Source organism: Syngnathus typhle, linkage group LG5, assembly GCF_033458585.1.
Source record: "Syngnathus typhle isolate RoL2023-S1 ecotype Sweden linkage group LG5, RoL_Styp_1.0, whole genome shotgun sequence".
In the NCBI taxonomy this organism is placed as follows: Eukaryota; Metazoa; Chordata; class Actinopteri; order Syngnathiformes; family Syngnathidae; genus Syngnathus; species Syngnathus typhle.
The window spans coordinates 8,915,851-8,921,282 of NC_083742.1; positions in this window are offsets into that span (position 1 = coordinate 8,915,851).

A 5,432-nucleotide genomic window follows, 5' to 3' on the forward strand; every position below is an offset into this window, starting at 1 on the left:
CTGATCTATCAAACAGCTTTCATTAATGACTTGCAGCATACAGCTTCAAGGGGCCTTTCTTTGTGCAGAAAACACCAATTAGAACATACCATATACAGCATATCACATAAAAGGAAAACTTCACTTTTGAGCCCAATTTCCTCTTCTTTTTTTTTATTATGGCATCATATGGCGTAGGCCCTACGGTAGCTTCATCTATGTGACCATTGACTTCGTCCTCTGCTAGCTTGTTTTTCCTCTTTTTCTTTTTTGGTACAAGACATTCACTGTCCGGCTCCTCCTCTTACTTGGATTTGATCTTTAACGCCTCAAGCTTAGGGTGTTGGTGGAAATTGAGGAATGATTCATTCAGGTGAATAATCTATAATTACAGCACACAGTGCTGCCAAAATCAGCAACAATTTTTCTCACACATTCATTATCATGTGCATCATAAGCCCGTGTTATCAAAAACATCAGTGAACCAATCAGACTCCTACTGTATAAAATATCAGAAGTGATTTGTTGAGCAGGATACGGTGCAATACAATACTGTTGTCAAAACAGAAGTTCAGCACATTCAATGGTTTGTCACATTCCATCTTATTTGGTATTTTACTTCCCAATACTGCAGTGTCACTGCAAATGTACATTTACATGTACATTGTAGTGTGCTATTGATAGTGAAGGCATAAATGTTCTAGTATTTGGCAGCAAGCGTAAACGCAATAGACTAACAAAAAGGTATGCATTGAAAGGTATACACTTGACTCGTACAAAAACAAAACTTTCCTCCTATAGAGTCACAAAGCAGACATGGTTTATCGTCAGCATTCCACGAGATGACACCAATGTTAAAACAATCTATCAAATCAAGCTTTAATGCAATATTGACTATGTACAGTATTTACAAACATTACAGAAAATTACATCATACCATCAAAATCTTAAAAATGGGAGTGTTTCAAAACTTGTGTTACAAATTTTTCCCAGAAAATTTTGTAACACGTGTTGTGAAATTACGGGAGTCAACCAACGTCACGACATCTTTCATTTTGGGGAACTGATTGTGTTAGACTTTTGGTGACTGACTAACAAAACCTTACCACATTTCTAGTATGGACGGAATCCATTACAGGTACATGACCGAAGACAACCTAATCAAAGCAAAAATAAATTAAGGAGTCAACCAACGTCACAACACATCTGTCACGTCAGGGAACTGATTGTGTTTTGGGGACTGACTAACAAAACCTTCCAACATTTCTAGTATGGATTAAAATGATACAATGGAGCTGGGAAAACAGCATAGCAGCAACTGAATACATTTACTTATAGGTACTGGATAAATGAATTTAGATACGCTAATAAAATTGTCTAGTGGCTATTTAGACATGTTATTATTGTCTTAGGATAGGTTTTATGTTATTTTAATTTTTGGGGAACAACACAAACTAAGAGATGCACCCTGATTTTGTCGGATAGTCACTATATTACGACATAGGCCCTTTTACTCTATTTGAGATGCTAACTAATGTATTGATTATTTATAGTCACCATATTATGACAAATGACTTTTTACGCTATTGAAAATGCTAGGATAAGTAATATAGTGATTATTTGGAATGTCTTTCTATGGATTGGATCTTTTGAGCTCTAAAGACCACCACGGTGGATCAAAAATGAAACAAACCAGATGTCTTCAAACTGCAGACTTTCAGCTTTAATTTGAGGCTATTTATATCCAAATCAGGAGAACAGTGTAAAAATGATAACATACAGATGATGTGCGCTGAAAACAAAACTAAAGGAAAAATGTCCAAAGAACAAGCAGAAATTGAAGCGCAATATAAGCAGCACCAGGGATGAAATTTAGCGTCTGGTGATGTCTCTGCGTTCCAGACTTCAGGCTGTAACTGGCTTCAAAGTGATTGAAACCACGCATTAAAATGTCAAGTTTGACTTGATGATTGTTAATATGTCCCATTACTTTTGGGCTCTCAACGGTGGGAGGCAAAATATATGCAAACTCTTGTAATTCCAATACTACAAAGTCAGTACTTTGTTGTTTAGTGTGAATAATCAGGGAACGTTACACGTTATAATTGAACAAGTTGGTTACGCTGATGAAGAAGAAGAACTATACAGGCACGTCGTCCCTCTATCAGCAGGTGCCCGACACACACTGGTCCATTCATATGCGCATTCCTATCTCTCCACTCGCAGTTCAGCTGGTTCCTCCCGGCCACTCAGGACAGGGGCGGACGCACACAAAGGGTCTTCAATCTGCCTCAGACAACAGGCAGCATAAAGACCCGGAAAACCACAACAGCGTTGTGTCAAAGACCAAGCTGGGGGTGGCGAGCCTGGGGGGTGGGGGGCTGTGTAGGACAGGGCCACTGCTGATGGATGGATGAGGGTTGAGCTCAAGCAATAGATTGGAAGACGAGGGTGAAGGCTTTGTGCATAAAAGGAGAACATTTGTACTTGCCCATTAACAATGGAATGCAAACACAAGAACGGACAATGAAGCATCCTTTTGGGGTGATGCAGAAGCTGCTAGGAAAATGATGATGCAAAGTATCCTAAGGACAGATATTGTTTACACTACCTGTTGCCCGATTCTCTGTGTACTTTGGTGGTGAGCTGTGGTCAAATTTGCCTTCCGTTTACTTTTGCATAAAATATTCTTGGCTTTTCACAGTGTCTGGCATATTTCACAAACCAAAAAAGGAGTGGGCAGTGACCAAGAAATGCCCCACCTCCCCCTAAACTAAATAGACTGTGTTAAAAGAGAATTGCTAAAGTAGAAGTTCAAATGACTTTGAATCAACCATACCACTGTAGCAGTTGATAAGAAAAAATACAAACGAAAAGTCAAATGATATCGCTTGTGTCTTGGAGCAAGTCAATTTGGGCTGTCTTTCCATCTCCAAAAGTATTCTGGAGAAGAAAAGCAGTGTGCTGCAACAAAACACATCAGCACTTGTATACTTGTCTTAGCCTTGTCTGCTTGTGTGACATGAGTTTAGTGTTGGAGATTTTAGAGAATTTTTCAAATTTCAAATCAAATATAGGCCTATTGATGATCCCATGTGAAAATACCCTATTGGTTTATTGTTTAGAGAGGGAGTCAAGCCCAAAATTGTCCCTACAATGATATGGTGTATGTGCCCCCACTAGTCTAAGCACAACATTCCGATTATTATTGCATTTGAGGGATTCGAATTTGGCGGCACGGTGATGTACTGGTTAGCACGTCCGCCTCACAGTTCAGAGGGTGCATGTTGGATTTAGTTTAGTTTAGTTTAGTTTATTGTTTAGCACATATTATTATATCAATAACTGTGCAAGGAGGGAGACGAAGCCTAGGGCTTGGATTCCACCTCCGACCCTCCCTGTGAGGAGTTTGCACGTTCTCCCCGGGTCTGTGTGGATTTTCTCCGGGCACTCCGGTTTCCACCCACATCCCAAAAACATGTCACACCCAATTACGGCAGATGGCAAAATGTCCGCCCCTTGAAACGTATAGAAACAGGTGAATTTTGCCCGTTTTCAACATATTCCACAAACGAAACAATCAGAACACTGGTTTTCGACTAGTTGGGCCGCTCAGAACATTTATTGCAAAGGAAATTCAGGGGTTGACTTCCTCTTTAACCATGGGAGACTAAATGTCCTGGTAATCTCTCAACAGTAAACCCTCAATAGGTCTAGAAAAAGGTATCTGGTAGTATGATGCCTTTTTTGAGTGCTAAAGTGAATTCTATTCTTTGTCATGCCCTATTATCAATAAGAAATGCAGTATCCAACATCTCTACCATAACCCAAACAAAGTCACCTCAATTTATGGATGCCCAGAGTGAATGTTGTGCACATGACGAAAAGCTGCCACGTGTTAAAGTCGACATCTGCTCCATTGTAATTTAATTACGCTACCAAGATGGTGTTCATGTGCTTTACAGCAATCAATCAGTTATAATCTGTGACATGAAGTCAAAGGCTTTCAAAGGCACCAGTCAAAAGACTGTTTTGATCAGACTGTGCTGACTTGGTAGGTATTCCAAAATTACGAGTCTTTGAAATGATGCCAAAACATGAGATCTATCCACGAGCCTAAAAAAGCTTTTTGCATTGCTGCTTTGAGCAGGGCGTTGAGGAAAGTGCTGTTTATTTGTGCGGGTGAAACATATTGCTCAGAAATATTTCCACCAATGCTCATCACATTCAGTGAAGATTTATTTTAGCATCTGCCTACACTTATTACCCCCTAGAGGCGATTCAAGTATCAGAGGTTTAGGGGTGCCAAGCAAGTTAAATATCATTGCACAGAACTTAATGCAATCTAATTCCCACATTTATGAAAGGAAAAAGCACAATACTGTTTTGGAAAGTTTGCGAAATTTGCTGAAGTTTATCTAAACATCGCACTGCAGCAAAAGAGGAGTGGATTGGATTTATAAAACAAATTTATGGTAACCTGATTAATTTAAAGGGGAAGAACTCGTTTTGATCACCTCTGCTAAAATTGGCTACATTCCGTTCTCATAGATATTAAATCATTCAGTTCTACCGCTGAGATGAGGTAATCATCAACCTCTGGGTAGGGAGACACCCACTCTTTCACTGAGCCATACCACCCAAATGCTTCAATTTTATTCATTGAAATCCTGACAGTGGATGGTATAGTAACGTGAAGTACGCGCGCACGGCCACTTCTCACTAAGGTCGTGTCACCCTGACCACCCCACTGGAAAATTACCATTTTTATAATGTCATTACTTATGTTACTTATAAAGTTGATTTGAGAGTTATCATTTATTTCAATCGTCTTTTGGGGGTAATGTATACTAGCAAATAGAAATGCAATGCAAAACAATATCCTATTACAAGCATGAGCGTTGGGGTCAATGCCTACAATGCAAAGTGTGAAGAGCCGCAGAGGTAGGTGCAAAGGATGGCAGGGAGAGCCAGGTTTCTTCCAACCCTCCAGCGGTGTCAAAATCTGAATAACAGCCCGAAGAGCCGGTAACCTGAACTTCAAAATAAAGCAATGTAAACGACCTTTTTTTCTTTTTTTTTTTTTTTTTTTACAAAAAAGCCAGACTGTGGAAGGTTTTTACTTCCCGAACATGAATTCCCCAACTCTTGACAGCGTACAAAACATTTACACATTCCTCCCCAAATGCAGACTTTATCCTATCGTCGTGTTTATTTAATATTTGTTTTATTTTTACAGCACTGTTTTGTAGGGTTATTTTAGAAACTGTGGATTGCTTCATTAAAAATAGTCTAAACATTTGTTGTGAATACGTCAGTTGATTGCAACGTGGTGTAGGAGACGCTTCACGAGATAATTTTCAATTTTTTTCCCCCCTTGGTTTTACGATTCGCTTTTATTTGCGAACTACAAACCGGAAATGAGCACTGTTCCTTTTTTTGGTTTGCTATCT